Source organism: Notolepis coatsorum (genome assembly GCF_963971535.1).
Source record: "Notolepis coatsorum genome assembly, chromosome: 1".
Lineage (NCBI taxonomy): Eukaryota > Metazoa > Chordata > Actinopteri > Aulopiformes > Paralepididae > Notolepis > Notolepis coatsorum.
This window is the reverse complement of record NC_140165.1, coordinates 269,767,967-269,784,173: the sequence shown is the minus strand read 5'-3', so window position 1 is coordinate 269,784,173 and position 16,207 is coordinate 269,767,967.

Sequence of the window (16,207 nt, the reverse complement as noted above, 5' to 3'; positions counted from 1 at the left end):
AAGACAAGGTAAAGCAGGTAGAGAGTCTGTAAGACAAGGTGAAGCAGGTAGAGAGTCTGTAAGACAAGGTGAAGCAGGTGGAGAGTCTGTAAGACAAGGTGAAGCAGGTGGAGAGTCTGTAAGACAAGGTGAAGCAGGTAGAGAGTCTGTAAGACAAGGTGAAGCAGGTGGAGAGTCTGTAAGACAAGGTGAACAGGTAGAGAGTCTGTAAGACAAGGTGAAGCAGGTAGAGAGTCTGTAAGACAAGGTGAAGCAGGTAGAGAGTCTGTAAGACAAGGTGAAGCAGGAGGAGAGTCTGTAAGACAAGGTGAAGCAGGTAGAGAGTCTGTAAGACAAGGTGAAGCAGGTAGAGAGTCTGTAAGACAAGGTGAAGCAGGAGGAGAGTCTGTAAGACAAGGTGAAGCAGGTAGAGAGTATGTAAGACAAGGTGAAGCAGGAGGAGAGTCTGTAAGACAAGGTGAAGCAGGAGGAGAGTCTGTAAGACAAGGTGAAGCAGGTAGAGAGTCTGTAAGACAAGGTGAAGCAGGTAGATCGTCTGTAAGACAAGGTGAAGCAGGTGGAGAGTCTGTAAGACAAGGTGAAGCAGGTAGATCGTCTGTAAGACAAGGTGAAGCAGGTGGATAGTCTGTAAGACAAGGTGAAGCAGGAGGAGAGTCTGTAAGACAAGGTGAAGCAGGAGGAGAGTCTGTAAGACAAGGTGAAGCAGGTAGAGAGTCTGTAAGACAAGTTGAAGCAGGTAGAGAGTCTGTAAGACAAGGTGAAGCAGGTAGAGAGTCTGTAAGACAAGGTGAAGCAGGTGGAGAGTCTGTAAGACAAGGTGAAGCAGGTAGAGAGTCTGTAAGACAAGGTGAAGCAGGTAGAGAGTCTGTAAGACAAGGTGAAGCAGGTAGAGAGTCTGTAAGACAAGGTGAAGCAGGTAGAGAGTCTGTAAGACAAGGTGAAGCAGGTAGAGAGTCTGTAAGACAAGGTGAAGCAGGAGGAGAGTCTGTAAGACAAGGTGAAGCAGGTAGAGAGTCTGTAAGACAAGGTGAAGCAGGTAGAGAGTCTGTAAGACAAGGTGAAGCAGGTAGAGAGTCTGTAAGACAAGGTGAAGCAGGTAGAGAGTCTGTAAGACAAGGTGAAGCAGGAGGAGAGTCTGTAAGACAAGGTGAAGCAGGTAGAGAGTCTGTAAGACAAGGTGAAGCAAGTAGAGAGTCTGTAAGACAAGGTGAAGCAGGTAGAGAGTCTGTAAGACAAGGTGAAGCAGGAGGAGAGTCTGTAAGACAAGGTGAAGCAGGTAGAGAGTCTGTAAGACAAGGTGAAGCAGGTGGAGAGTCTGTAAGACAAGGTAAAGCAGGTAGAGAGTCTGTAAGACAAGGTGAAGCAGGTAGAGAGTCTGTAAGACAAGGTGAAGCAGGTGGAGAGTCTGTAAGACAAGGTGAAGCAGGTGGAGAGTCTGTAAGACAAGGTGAAGCAGGTAGAGAGTCTGTAAGACAAGGTGAAGCAGGTGGAGAGTCTGTAAGACAAGGTGAACAGGTAGAGAGTCTGTAAGACAAGGTGAAGCAGGTAGAGAGTCTGTAAGACAAGGTGAAGCAGGTGGAGAGTCTGTAAGACAAGGTGAAGCAGGTAGAGAGTCTGTAAGACAAGGTGAATCAGGTAGAGAGTCTGTAAGACAAGGTGAAGCAGGTAGAGAGTCTGTAAGACAAGGTGAAGCAGGTAGAGAGTCTGTAAGACAAGGTGAAGCAGGTAGAGAGTCTGTAAGACAAGGTGAAGCAGGTAGAGAGTCTGTAAGACAAGGTGAAGCAGGAGGAGAGTCTGTAAGACAAGGTGAAGCAGGTAGAGAGTCTGTAAGACAAGGTGAAGCAGGTAGAGAGTCTGTAAGACAAGGTGAAGCAGGAGGAGAGTCTGTAAGACAAGGTGAAGCAGGTAGAGAGTCTGTAAGACAAGGTGAAGCAGGTAGAGAGTCTGTAAGACAAGGTGAAGCAGGAGGAGAGTCTGTAAGACAAGGTGAAGCAGGTAGAGAGTATGTAAGACAAGGTGAAGCAGGAGGAGAGTCTGTAAGACAAGGTGAAGCAGGAGGAGAGTCTGTAAGACAAGGTGAAGCAGGTAGAGAGTCTGTAAGACAAGGTGAAGCAGGTAGATCGTCTGTAAGACAAGGTGAAGCAGGTGGAGAGTCTGTAAGACAAGGTGAAGCAGGTAGATCGTCTGTAAGACAAGGTGAAGCAGGTGGATAGTCTGTAAGACAAGGTGAAGCAGGAGGAGAGTCTGTAAGACAAGGTGAAGCAGGAGGAGAGTCTGTAAGACAAGGTGAAGCAGGTAGAGAGTCTGTAAGACAAGTTGAAGCAGGTAGAGAGTCTGTAAGACAAGGTGAAGCAGGTAGAGAGTCTGTAAGACAAGGTGAAGCAGGTGGAGAGTCTGTAAGACAAGGTGAAGCAGGTAGAGAGTCTGTAAGACAAGGTGAAGCAGGTAGAGAGTCTGTAAGACAAGGTGAAGCAGGTAGAGAGTCTGTAAGACAAGGTGAAGCAGGTAGAGAGTCTGTAAGACAAGGTGAAGCAGGTAGAGAGTCTGTAAGACAAGGTGAAGCAGGAGGAGAGTCTGTAAGACAAGGTGAAGCAGGTAGAGAGTCTGTAAGACAAGGTGAAGCAGGTAGAGAGTCTGTAAGACAAGGTGAAGCAGGTAGAGAGTCTGTAAGACAAGGTGAAGCAGGTAGAGAGTCTGTAAGACAAGGTGAAGCAGGAGGAGAGTCTGTAAGACAAGGTGAAGCAGGTAGAGAGTCTGTAAGACAAGGTGAAGCAGGTAGAGAGTCTGTAAGACAAGGTGAAGCAGGTAGAGAGTCTGTAAGACAAGGTGAAGCAGGAGGAGAGTCTGTAAGACAAGGTGAAGCAGGTAGAGAGTCTGTAAGACAAGGTGAAGCAGGTGGAGAGTCTGTAAGACAAGGTAAAGCAGGTAGAGAGTCTGTAAGACAAGGTGAAGCAGGTAGAGAGTCTGTAAGACAAGGTGAAGCAGGTGGAGAGTCTGTAAGACAAGGTGAAGCAGGTGGAGAGTCTGTAAGACAAGGTGAAGCAGGTAGAGAGTCTGTAAGACAAGGTGAAGCAGGTGGAGAGTCTGTAAGACAAGGTGAACAGGTAGAGAGTCTGTAAGACAAGGTGAAGCAGGTAGAGAGTCTGTAAGACAAGGTGAAGCAGGTGGAGAGTCTGTAAGACAAGGTGAAGCAGGTAGAGAGTCTGTAAGACAAGGTGAATCAGGTAGAGAGTCTGTAAGACAAGGTGAAGCAGGTAGAGAGTCTGTAAGACAAGGTGAAGCAGGTAGAGAGTCTGTAAGACAAGGTGAAGCAGGTAGAGAGTCTGTAAGACAAGGTGAAGCAGGTAGAGAGTCTGTAAGACAAGGTGAAGCAGGAGGAGAGTCTGTAAGACAAGGTGAAGCAGGTAGAGAGTCTGTAAGACAAGGTGAAGCAGGTAGAGAGTCTGTAAGACAAGGTGAAACAGGAGGAGAGTCTGTAAGACAAGGTGAAGCAGGTAGAGAGTCTGTAAGACAAGGTGAAGCAGGTAGAGAGTCTGTAAGACAAGGTGAAGCAGGTATAGAGTCTGTAAGACAAGGTGAAGCAGGTAGAGAGTCTGTAAGACAAGGTGAAGCAGGAGGAGAGTCTGTAAGACAAGGTGAAGCAGGAGGAGAGTCTGTAAGACAAGGTGAAGCAGGAGGAGAGTCTGTAAGACAAGGTGAAGCAGGTAGATAGTCTGTAAGACAAGGTGAAGCAGGTCGAGAGTCTGTAAGACAAGGTGAAGCAGGTGGAGAGTCTGTAAGACAAGGTGAAGCAGGTGGAGAGTCTGTAAGACAAGGTGAAGCAGGTAGAGAGTCTGTAAGACAAGGTGAAGCAGGTGGAGAGTCTGTAAGACAAGGTGAAGCAGGTAGAGAGTCTGTAAGACAAGGTGAAGCAGGTAGAGAGTCTGTAAGACAAGGTGAAGCAGGTGGAGAGTCTGTAAGACAAGGTGAAGCAGGTAGAGAGTCTGTAAGACAAGGTGAAGCAGGTGGAGAGTCTGTAAGACAAGGTGAAGCAGGTGGAGAGTCTGTAAGACAAGGTGAAGCAGGTAGAGAGTCTGTAAGACAAGGTGAAGCAGGTGGAGAGTCTGTAAGACAAGGTGAACAGGTAGAGAGTCTGTAAGACAATGTGAAGCAGGTAGAGAGTCTGTAAGACAAGGTGAAGCAGGTGGAGAGTCTGTAAGACAAGGTGAAGCAGGTAGAGAGTCTGTAAGACAAGGTGAATCAGGTAGAGAGTCTGTAAGACAAGGTGAAGCAGGTAGAGAGTCTGTAAGACAAGGTGAAGCAGGTAGAGAGTCTGTAAGACAAGGTGAAGCAGGTATAGAGTCTGTAAGACAAGGTGAAGCAGGTAGAGAGTCTGTAAGACAAGGTGAAGCAGGAGGAGAGTCTGTAAGACAAGGTGAAGCAGGTAGAGAGTCTGTAAGACAAGGTGAAGCAGGTAGAGAGTCTGTAAGACAAGGTGAAGCAGGTAGAGAGTCTGTAAGACAAGGTGAAGCAGGTATAGAGTCTGTAAGACAAGGTGAAGCAGGTAGAGAGTCTGTAAGACAAGGTGAAGCAGGAGGAGAGTCTGTAAGACAAGGTGAAGCAGGAGGAGAGTCTGTAAGACAAGGTGAAGCAGGTAGAGAGTCTGTAAGACAAGGTGAAGCAGGATGAGAGTCTGTAAGACAAGGTGAAGCAGGTAGAGAGTCTGTAAGACAAGGTGAAGCAGGTAGAGAGTCTGTAAGACAAGGTGAAGCAGGTAGAGAGTCTGTAAGACAAGGTGAAGCAGGTGGAGAGTCTGTAAGACAAGGTGAAGCAGGTGGAGAGTCTGTAAGACAAGGTGAAGCAGGTAGATAGTCTGTAAGACAAGGTGAAGCAGGTGGAGAGTCTGTAAGACAAGGTGAAGCAGGTAGAGAGTCTGTAAGACAAGGTGAAGCAGGAGGAGAGTCTGTAAGACAAGGTGAAGCAGGTAGAGAGTCTGTAAGACAAGGTGAAGCAGGTAGAGAGTCTGTAAGACAAGGTGAAGCAGGTATAGAGTCTGTAAGACAAGGTGAAGCAGGTAGAGAGTCTGTAAGACAAGGTGAAGCAGGAGGAGAGTCTGTAAGACAAGGTGAAGCAGGAGGAGAGTCTGTAAGACAAGGTGAAGCAGGAGGAGAGTCTGTAAGACAAGGTGAAGCAGGTAGAGAGTCTGTAAGACAAGGTGAAGCAGGTAGAGAGTCTGTAAGACAAGGTGAAGCAGGTGGAGAGTCTGTAAGACAAGGTGAAGCAGGTGGAGAGTCTGTAAGACAAGGTAAAGCAGGTAGAGAGTCTGTAAGACAAGGTGAAGCAGGTGGAGAGTCTGTAAGACAAGGTGAAGCAGGTAGAGAGTCTGTAAGACAAGGTGAAGCAGGTGGAGAGTCTGTAAGACAAGGTGAAGCAGGTGGAGAGTCTGTAAGACAAGGTGAAGCAGGTAGAGAGTCTGTAAGACAAGGTGAAGCAGGTGGAGAGTCTGTAAGACAAGGTGAAGCAGGTAGAGAGTCTGTAAGACAAGGTGAAGCAGGTATAGAGTCTGTAAGACAAGGTGAAGCAGGTAGAGAGTCTGTAAGACAAGGTGAAGCAGGTAGAGAGTCTGTAAGACAAGGTGAAGCAGGTAGAGAGTCTGTAAGACAAGGTGAAGCAGATGGAGAGTCTGTAAGACAAGGTGAAGCAGGTAGAGAGTCTGTAAGACAAGGTGAAGCAGGTAGAGAGTCTGTAAGACAAGGTGAAGCAGGTAGAGAGTCTGTAAGACAAGGTGAAGCAGGTAGAGAGTCTGTAAGACAAGGTGAAGCAGGAGGAGAGTCTGTAAGACAAGGTGAAGCAGGTAGAGAGTATGTAAGACAAGGTGAAGCAGGAGGAGAGTCTGTAAGACAAGGTGAAGCAGGAGGAGAGTCTGTAAGACAAGGTGAAGCAGGTAGAGAGTCTGTAAGACAAGGTGAAGCAGGTAGAGAGTCTGTAAGACAAGGTGAAGCAGGAGGAGAGTCTGTAAGACAAGGTGAAGCAGGTGGAGAGTCTGTAAGACAAGGTGAAGCAGGTAGAGAGTTTGTAAGACAAGGTGAAGCAGGTAGAGAGTCTGTAAGACAAGGTGAAGCAGGTAGAGAGTCTGTAAGACCAGGTGAAGCAGGTAGAGAGTCTGTAAGACAAGGTGAAGCAGGTGGAGAGTCTGTAAGACAAGGTGAAGCAGGTAGAGAGTCTGTAAGACAAGGTGAAGCAGGTATAGAGTCTGTAAGACAAGGTGAAGCAGGTAGAGAGTCTGTAAGACAAGGTGAAGCAGGAGGAGAGTCTGTAAGACAAGGTGAAGCAGGAGGAGAGTCTGTAAGACAAGGTGAAGCAGGAGGAGAGTCTGTAAGACAAGGTGAAGCAGGTAGATAGTCTGTAAGACAAGGTGAAGCAGGTCGAGAGTCTGTAAGACAAGGTGAAGCAGGTGGAGAGTCTGTAAGACAAGGTGAAGCAGGTGGAGAGTCTGTAAGACAAGGTGAAGCAGGTAGAGAGTCTGTAAGACAAGGTGAAGCAGGTGGAGAGTCTGTAAGACAAGGTGAAGCAGGTAGAGAGTCTGTAAGACAAGGTGAAGCAGGTAGAGAGTCTGTAAGACAAGGTGAAGCAGGTGGAGAGTCTGTAAGACAAGGTGAAGCAGGTAGAGAGTCTGTAAGACAAGGTGAAGCAGGTGGAGAGTCTGTAAGACAAGGTGAAGCAGGTGGAGAGTCTGTAAGACAAGGTGAAGCAGGTAGAGAGTCTGTAAGACAAGGTGAAGCAGGTGGAGAGTCTGTAAGACAAGGTGAACAGGTAGAGAGTCTGTAAGACAATGTGAAGCAGGTAGAGAGTCTGTAAGACAAGGTGAAGCAGGTGGAGAGTCTGTAAGACAAGGTGAAGCAGGTAGAGAGTCTGTAAGACAAGGTGAATCAGGTAGAGAGTCTGTAAGACAAGGTGAAGCAGGTAGAGAGTCTGTAAGACAAGGTGAAGCAGGTAGAGAGTCTGTAAGACAAGGTGAAGCAGGTATAGAGTCTGTAAGACAAGGTGAAGCAGGTAGAGAGTCTGTAAGACAAGGTGAAGCAGGAGGAGAGTCTGTAAGACAAGGTGAAGCAGGTAGAGAGTCTGTAAGACAAGGTGAAGCAGGTAGAGAGTCTGTAAGACAAGGTGAAGCAGGAGGAGAGTCTGTAAGACAAGGTGAAGCAGGTAGAGAGTCTGTAAGACAAGGTGAAGCAGGTAGAGAGTCTGTAAGACAAGGTGAAGCAGGTATAGAGTCTGTAAGACAAGGTGAAGCAGGTAGAGAGTCTGTAAGACAAGGTGAAGCAGGAGGAGAGTCTGTAAGACAAGGTGAAGCAGGAGGAGAGTCTGTAAGACAAGGTGAAGCAGGTAGAGAGTCTGTAAGACAAGGTGAAGCAGGATGAGAGTCTGTAAGACAAGGTGAAGCAGGTAGAGAGTCTGTAAGACAAGGTGAAGCAGGTAGAGAGTCTGTAAGACAAGGTGAAGCAGGTAGAGAGTCTGTAAGACAAGGTGAAGCAGGTGGAGAGTCTGTAAGACAAGGTGAAGCAGGTGGAGAGTCTGTAAGACAAGGTGAAGCAGGTAGAGAGTCTGTAAGACAAGGTGAAGCAGGTGGAGAGTCTGTAAGACAAGGTGAAGCAGGTAGAGAGTCTGTAAGACAAGGTGAAGCAGGAGGAGAGTCTGTAAGACAAGGTGAAGCAGGTAGAGAGTCTGTAAGACAAGGTGAAGCAGGTAGAGAGTCTGTAAGACAAGGTGAAGCAGGTATAGAGTCTGTAAGACAAGGTGAAGCAGGTAGAGAGTCTGTAAGACAAGGTGAAGCAGGAGGAGAGTCTGTAAGACAAGGTGAAGCAGGAGGAGAGTCTGTAAGACAAGGTGAAGCAGGAGGAGAGTCTGTAAGACAAGGTGAAGCAGGTAGAGAGTCTGTAAGACAAGGTGAAGCAGGTAGAGAGTCTGTAAGACAAGGTGAAGCAGGTGGAGAGTCTGTAAGACAAGGTGAAGCAGGTGGAGAGTCTGTAAGACAAGGTAAAGCAGGTAGAGAGTCTGTAAGACAAGGTGAAGCAGGTGGAGAGTCTGTAAGACAAGGTGAAGCAGGTAGAGAGTCTGTAAGACAAGGTGAAGCAGGTGGAGAGTCTGTAAGACAAGGTGAAGCAGGTGGAGAGTCTGTAAGACAAGGTGAAGCAGGTAGAGAGTCTGTAAGACAAGGTGAAGCAGGTGGAGAGTCTGTAAGACAAGGTGAAGCAGGTAGAGAGTCTGTAAGACAAGGTGAAGCAGGTATAGAGTCTGTAAGACAAGGTGAAGCAGGTAGAGAGTCTGTAAGACAAGGTGAAGCAGGTAGAGAGTCTGTAAGACAAGGTGAAGCAGGTAGAGAGTCTGTAAGACAAGGTGAAGCAGATGGAGAGTCTGTAAGACAAGGTGAAGCAGGTAGAGAGTCTGTAAGACAAGGTGAAGCAGGTAGAGAGTCTGTAAGACAAGGTGAAGCAGGTAGAGAGTCTGTAAGACAAGGTGAAGCAGGTAGAGAGTCTGTAAGACAAGGTGAAGCAGGAGGAGAGTCTGTAAGACAAGGTGAAGCAGGTAGAGAGTATGTAAGACAAGGTGAAGCAGGAGGAGAGTCTGTAAGACAAGGTGAAGCAGGAGGAGAGTCTGTAAGACAAGGTGAAGCAGGTAGAGAGTCTGTAAGACAAGGTGAAGCAGGTAGAGAGTCTGTAAGACAAGGTGAAGCAGGAGGAGAGTCTGTAAGACAAGGTGAAGCAGGTGGAGAGTCTGTAAGACAAGGTGAAGCAGGTAGAGAGTTTGTAAGACAAGGTGAAGCAGGTAGAGAGTCTGTAAGACAAGGTGAAGCAGGTAGAGAGTCTGTAAGACCAGGTGAAGCAGGTAGAGAGTCTGTAAGACAAGGTGAAGCAGGTGGAGAGTCTGTAAGACAAGGTGAAGCAGGAGGAGAGTCTGTAAGACAAGGTGAAGCAAGTAGAGAGTCTGTAAGACAAGGTGAAGCAGGTAGAGAGTCTGTAAGACAAGGTGAAGCAGGTAGAGAGTCTGTAAGACAAGGTGAAGCAGGTAGAGATTCTGTAAGACAAGGTGAAGCAGGTAGAGAGTCTGTAAGACAAGGTGAAGCAGGTAGAGAGTCTGTAAGACAAGGTGAAGCAGGTAGAGAGTCTCTAAGACAAGGTGAAGCAGGAGGAGAGTCTGTAAGACAAGGTGCAGCAGGTAGAGAGTCTCTAAGACAAGGTGAAGCAGGAGGAGAGTCTGTAAGACAAGGTGAAGCAGGTAGAGAGTCTGTAAGACAAGGTGAAGCAGGTAGAGAGTCTGTAAGACAAGGTGAAGCAGGTAGAGAGACTCTAAGACAAGGTGAAGCAGGAGGAGAGTCTGTAAGACAAGGTAAAGCAGGTAGAGAGTCTGTAAGACAAGGTGAAGCAGGTAGAGAGTCTGTAAGACAAGGTGAAGCAGGTGGAGAGTCTGTAAGACAAGGTGAAGCAGGTGGAGAGTCTGTAAGACAAGGTGAAGCAGGTAGAGAGTCTGTAAGACAAGGTGAAGCAGGTGGAGAGTCTGTAAGACAAGGTGAACAGGTAGAGAGTCTGTAAGACAAGGTGAAGCAGGTAGAGAGTCTGTAAGACAAGGTGAAGCAGGTGGAGAGTCTGTAAGACAAGGTGAAGCAGGTAGAGAGTCTGTAAGACAAGGTGAATCAGGTAGAGAGTCTGTAAGACAAGGTGAAGCAGGTAGAGAGTCTGTAAGACAAGGTGAAGCAGGTAGAGAGTCTGTAAGACAAGGTGAAGCAGGTAGAGAGTCTGTAAGACAAGGTGAAGCAGGTAGAGAGTCTGTAAGACAAGGTGAAGCAGGAGGAGAGTCTGTAAGACAAGGTGAAGCAGGTAGATAGTCTGTAAGACAAGGTGAAGCAGGTAGAGAGTCTGTAAGACAAGGTGAAACAGGAGGAGAGTCTGTAAGACAAGGTGAAGCAGGTAGAGAGTCTGTAAGACAAGGTGAAGCAGGTAGAGAGTCTGTAAGACAAGGTGAAGCAGGTATAGAGTCTGTAAGACAAGGTGAAGCAGGTAGAGAGTCTGTAAGACAAGGTGAAGCAGGAGGAGAGTCTGTAAGACAAGGTGAAGCAGGAGGAGAGTCTGTAAGACAAGGTGAAGCAGGAGGAGAGTCTGTAAGACAAGGTGAAGCAGGTAGAGAGTCTGTAAGACAAGGTGAAGCAGGTCGAGAGTCTGTAAGACAAGGTGAAGCAGGTGGAGAGTCTGTAAGACAAGGTGAAGCAGGTGGATAGTCTGTAAGACAAGGTGAAGCAGGTAGAGAGTCTGTAAGACAAGGTGAAGCAGGTGGAGAGTCTGTAAGACAAGGTGAAGCAGGTAGAGAGTCTGTAAGACAAGGTGAAGCAGGTAGAGAGTCTGTAAGACAAGGTGAAGCAGGTGGAGAGTCTGTAAGACAAGGTGAAGCAGGTAGAGAGTCTGTAAGACAAGGTGAAGCAGGTGGAGAGTCTGTAAGACAAGGTGAAGCAGGTGGAGAGTCTGTAAGACAAGGTGAAGCAGGTAGAGAGTCTGTAAGACAAGGTGAAGCAGGTGGAGAGTCTGTAAGACAAGGTGAACAGGTAGAGAGTCTGTAAGACAATGTGAAGCAGGTAGAGAGTCTGTAAGACAAGGTGAAGCAGGTGGAGAGTCTGTAAGACAAGGTGAAGCAGGTAGAGAGTCTGTAAGACAAGGTGAATCAGGTAGAGAGTCTGTAAGACAAGGTGAAGCAGGTAGAGAGTCTGTAAGACAAGGTGAAGCAGGTAGAGAGTCTGTAAGACAAGGTGAAGCAGGTAGAGAGTCTGTAAGACAAGGTGAAGCAGGTAGAGAGTCTGTAAGACAAGGTGAAGCAGGAGGAGAGTCTGTAAGACAAGGTGAAGCAGGTAGAGAGTCTGTAAGACAAGGTGAAGCAGGTAGAGAGTCTGTAAGACAAGGTGAAGCAGGTGGAGAGTCTGTAAGACAAGGTGAAGCAGGTAGAGAGTCTGTAAGACAAGGTGAAGCAGGAGGAGAGTCTGTAAGACAAGGTGAAGCAGGTAGAGAGTCTGTAAGACAAGGTGAAGCAGGTAGAGAGTCTGTAAGACAAGGTGAAGCAGGTATAGAGTCTGTAAGACAAGGTGAAGCAGGTAGAGAGTCTGTAAGACAAGGTGAAGCAGGAGGAGAGTCTGTAAGACAAGGTGAAGCAGGAGGAGAGTCTGTAAGACAAGGTGAAGCAGGAGGAGAGTCTGTAAGACAAGGTGAAGCAGGTATAGAGTCTGTAAGACAAGGTGAAGCAGATGGAGAGTCTGTAAGACAAGGTGAAGCAGGTGGAGAGTCTGTAAGACAAGGTGAAGCAGGTGGAGAGTCTGTAAGACAAGGTAAAGCAGGTAGAGAGTCTGTAAGACAAGGTGAAGCAGGTGGAGAGTCTGTAAGACAAGGTGAAGCAGGTAGAGAGTCTGTAAGACAAGGTGAAGCAGGTGGAGAGTCTGTAAGACAAGGTGAAGCAGGTGGAGAGTCTGTAAGACAAGGTGAAGCAGGTAGAGAGTCTGTAAGACAAGGTGAAGCAGGTAGAGAGTCTGTAAGACAAGGTGAAGCAGGTGGAGAGTCTGTAAGACAAGGTGAAGCAGGTAGAGAGTCTGTAAGACAAGGTGAAGCAGGTAGAGAGTCTGTAAGACAAGGTGAAGCAGGTAGAGAGTCTGTAAGACAAGGTGAAGCAGGTAGAGAGTCTGTAAGACAAGGTGAAGCAGGTAGAGAGTCTGTAAGACAAGGTGAAGCAGATGGAGAGTCTGTAAGACAAGGTGAAGCAGGTAGAGAGTCTGTAAGACAAGGTGAAGCAGGTAGAGAGTCTGTAAGACAAGGTGAAGCAGGTAGAGAGTCTGTAAGACAAGGTGAAGCAGGTAGAGAGTCTGTAAGACAAGGTGAAGCAGGAGGAGAGTCTGTAAGACAAGGTGAAGCAGGTAGAGAGTCTGTAAGACAAGGTGAATCAGGTAGAGAGTCTGTAAGACAAGGTGAAGCAGGTAGAGAGTCTGTAAGACAAGGTGAAGCAGGTAGAGAGTCTGTAAGACAAGGTGAAGCAGGTAGAGAGTCTGTAAGACAAGATGAAGCAGGTAGAGAGTCTGTAAGACAAGGTGAAGCAGGTAGAGAGTCTGTAAGACAAGGTGAAGCAGATGGAGAGTCTGTAAGACAAGGTGAAGCAGGTAGAGAGTCTGTAAGACACGGTGAAGCAGGTAGAGAGTCTGTAAGACAAGGTGAAGCAGGTAGAGAGTCTGTAAGACAAGGTGAAGCAGGTAGAGAGTCTGTAAGACAAGGTGAAGCAGGAGGAGAGTCTGTAAGACAAGGTGAAGCAGGTAGAGAGTATGTAAGACAAGGTGAAGCAGGAGGAGAGTCTGTAAGACAAGGTGAAGCAGGAGGAGAGTCTGTAAGACAAGGTGAAGCAGGTAGAGAGTCTGTAAGACAAGGTGAAGCAGGTAGAGAGTCTGTAAGACAAGGTGAAGCAGGAGGAGAGTCTGTAAGACAAGGTGAAGCAGGTGGAGAGTCTGTAAGACAAGGTGAAGCAGGTAGAGAGTTTGTAAGACAAGGTGAAGCAGGTAGAGAGTCTGTAAGACAAGGTGAAGCAGGTAGAGAGTCTGTAAGACCAGGTGAAGCAGGTAGAGAGTCTGTAAGACAAGGTGAAGCAGGTGGAGAGTCTGTAAGACAAGGTGAAGCAGGAGGAGAGTCTGTAAGACAAGGTGAAGCAAGTAGAGAGTCTGTAAGACAAGGTGAAGCAGGTAGAGAGTCTGTAAGACAAGGTGAAGCAGGTAGAGAGTCTGTAAGACAAGGTGAAGCAGGTAGAGAGTCTGTAAGACAAGGTGAAGCAGGTAGAGAGTCTGTAAGACAAGGTGAAGCAGGAGGAGAGTCTGTAAGACAAGGTGAAGCAGGTAGAGAGTCTGTAAGACAAGGTGAATCAGGTAGAGAGTCTGTAAGACAAGGTGAAGCAGGTAGAGAGTCTGTAAGACAAGGTGAAGCAGGTAGAGAGTCTGTAAGACAAGGTGAAGCAGGTAGAGAGTCTGTAAGACAAGGTGAAGCAGGTAGAGAGTCTGTAAGACAAGGTGAAGCAGGTAGAGAGTCTGTAAGACAAGGTGAAGCAGATGGAGAGTCTGTAAGACAAGGTGAAGCAGGTAGAGAGTCTGTAAGACACGGTGAAGCAGGTAGAGAGTCTGTAAGACAAGGTGAAGCAGGTAGAGAGTCTGTAAGACAAGGTGAAGCAGGTAGAGAGTCTGTAAGACAAGGTGAAGCAGGAGGAGAGTCTGTAAGACAAGGTGAAGCAGGTAGAGAGTATGTAAGACAAGGTGAAGCAGGAGGAGAGTCTGTAAGACAAGGTGAAGCAGGAGGAGAGTCTGTAAGACAAGGTGAAGCAGGTAGAGAGTCTGTAAGACAAGGTGAAGCAGGTAGAGAGTCTGTAAGACAAGGTGAAGCAGGAGGAGAGTCTGTAAGACAAGGTGAAGCAGGTGGAGAGTCTGTAAGACAAGGTGAAGCAGGTAGAGAGTTTGTAAGACAAGGTGAAGCAGGTAGAGAGTCTGTAAGACAAGGTGAAGCAGGTAGAGAGTCTGTAAGACCAGGTGAAGCAGGTAGAGAGTCTGTAAGACAAGGTGAAGCAGGTGGAGAGTCTGTAAGACAAGGTGAAGCAGGAGGAGAGTCTGTAAGACAAGGTGAAGCAAGTAGAGAGTCTGTAAGACAAGGTGAAGCAGGTAGAGAGTCTGTAAGACAAGGTGAAGCAGGTAGAGAGTCTGTAAGACAAGGTGAAGCAGGTAGAGATTCTGTAAGACAAGGTGAAGCAGGTAGAGAGTCTGTAAGACAAGGTGAAGCAGGTAGAGAGTCTGTAAGACAAGGTGAAGCAGGTAGAGAGTCTCTAAGACAAGGTGAAGCAGGAGGAGAGTCTGTAAGACAAGGTGCAGCAGGTAGAGAGTCTCTAAGACAAGGTGAAGCAGGAGGAGAGTCTGTAAGACAAGGTGAAGAAGGTAGAGAGTCTGTAAGACAAGGTGAAGCAGGTAGAGAGTCTGTAAGACAAGGTGAAGCAGGTAGAGAGACTCTAAGACAAGGTGAAGCAGGAGGAGAGTCTGTAAGACAAGGTGAAGCAGGTAGAGAGTCTGTAAGACAAGGTGAAGCAGGTATAGAGTCTGTAAGACAAGGTGAAGCAGGTAGAAAGTCTGTAAGACAAGGTGAAGCAGGTAGAGAGTCTGTAAGACAAGGTGAAGCAGGAGGAGAGTCTGTAAGACAAGGTGAAGCAGGAGGAGAGTCTGTAAGACAAGGTGAAGCAGGTAGAGAGTCTGTAAGACAAGGTGAAGCAGGTAGAGAGTCTATAAGACAAGGTGAAGCAGGTACAGAGTCTGTAAGACAAGGTGAAGCAGGTGGAGAGTCTGTAAGACAAGGTGAAGCAGGTAGAGTCTGTAAGACAAGGTGAAGCAGGTAGAGAGTCTGTAAGACAAGGTGAAGCAGGTAGAGAGTCTGTAAGACAAGGTGAAGCAGGTAGATAGTCTGTAAGACAAGGTGAAGCAGGTAGAGAGTCTGTAAGACAAGGTGAAGCAGGTAGAGAGTCTGTAAGACAAGGTGAAGCAGGTGGAGAGTCTGTAAGACAAGGTGCAGCAGGAGGAGAGTCTGTAAGACAAGGTGCAGCAGGTAGAGAGTCTGTAAGACAAGGTGAAGCAGGAGGAGAGTCTGTAAGACAAGGTGCAGCAGGAGGAGAGTCTGTAAGACAAGGTGAAGCAGGAGGAGAGTCTGTAAGACAAGGTGAAGCAGGTAGAGAGTCTGTAAGACAAGGTGAAGCAGGAGGAGAGTCTGTAAGACAACGTGAAGCAGGTAGAGAGTCTGTAAGACAAGGTGAAGCAGGTAGAGAGTCTGTAAGACAAGGTGAAGCAGGTAGATAGTCTGTAAGACAAGGTGAAGCAGGTGGAGAGTCTGTAAGACAAGGTGAAGCAGGATAAGAGTCTGTAAGACAAGGTGAAGCAGGTAGAGAGTCTGTAAGACAAGGTGAAGCAGGTAGAGAGTCTGTAAGACAAGGTGAAGCAGGAGGAGAGTCTGTAAGACAAGGTGAAGCAGGATGAGAGTCTGTAAGACAAGGTGAAGCAGGTAGAGAGTCTGTAAGACAAGGTGAAGAAGGTAGAGAGTCTGTAAGACAAGGTGAAGCAGGTAGATAGTCTGTAAGACAAGGTGAAGCAGGAGGAGAGTATGTAAGACAAGGTGAAGCAGGTACAGAGTCTGTAAGACAATGTGAAGCAGGTAGAGAGTCTGTAAGACAAGGTGAAGCAGGAGGAGAGTCTGTAAGACAAGGTGAAGCAGGAGGAGAGTCTGTAAGACAAGGTGAAGCAGGTAGAGAGTCTGTAAGACAAGGTGAAGCAGGTAGAGAGTCTGTAAGACAAGGTGAAGCAGGTAGAGAGTCTGTAAGACAAGGTGAAGCAGGTGGAGAGTCTGTAAGACAAGGTGAAGCAGGTGGAGAGTCTGTAAGACAAGGTGAAGCAGGTAGAGAGTCTGTAAGACAAGGTGAAGCAGGTGGAGAGTCTGTAAGACAAGGTGAAGCAGGTAGAGAGTCTGTAAGACAAGGTGAAGCAGGTAGAGAGTCTGTAAGACAAGGTGAAGCAGGTAGAGAGTCTGTAAGACAAGGTGAAGCAGGAGGAGAGTCTGTAAGACAAGGTGAAGCAGGTAGAGAGTCTGTAAGACAAGGTGAAGCAGGTAGAGAGTCTGTAAGACAAGGTGAAGCAGGTAGAGAGTCTGTAAGACAAGGTGAAGCAGGAGGAGAGTCTGTAAGACAAGGTGAAGCAGGTAGAGAGTCTGTAAGACAAGGTGAAGCAGGTGGAGAGTCTGTAAGACAAGGTAAAGCAGGTAGAGAGTCTGTAAGACAAGGTGAAGCAGGTAGAGAGTCTGTAAGACAAGGTGAAGCAGGTGGAGAGTCTGTAAGACAAGGTGAAGCAGGTGGAGAGTCTGTAAGACAAGGTGAAGCAGGTAGAGAGTCTGTAAGACAAGGTGAAGCAGGTGGAGAGTCTGTAAGACAAGGTGAACAGGTAGAGAGTCTGTAAGACAAGGTGAAGCAGGTAGAGAGTCTGTAAGACAAGGTGAAGCAGGTGGAGAGTCTGTAAGACAAGGTGAAGCAGGTAGAGAGTCTGTAAGACAAGGTGAATCAGGTAGAGAGTCTGTAAGACAAGGTGAAGCAGGTAGAGAGTCTGTAAGACAAGGTGAAGCAGGTAGAGAGTCTGTAAGACAAGGTGAAGCAG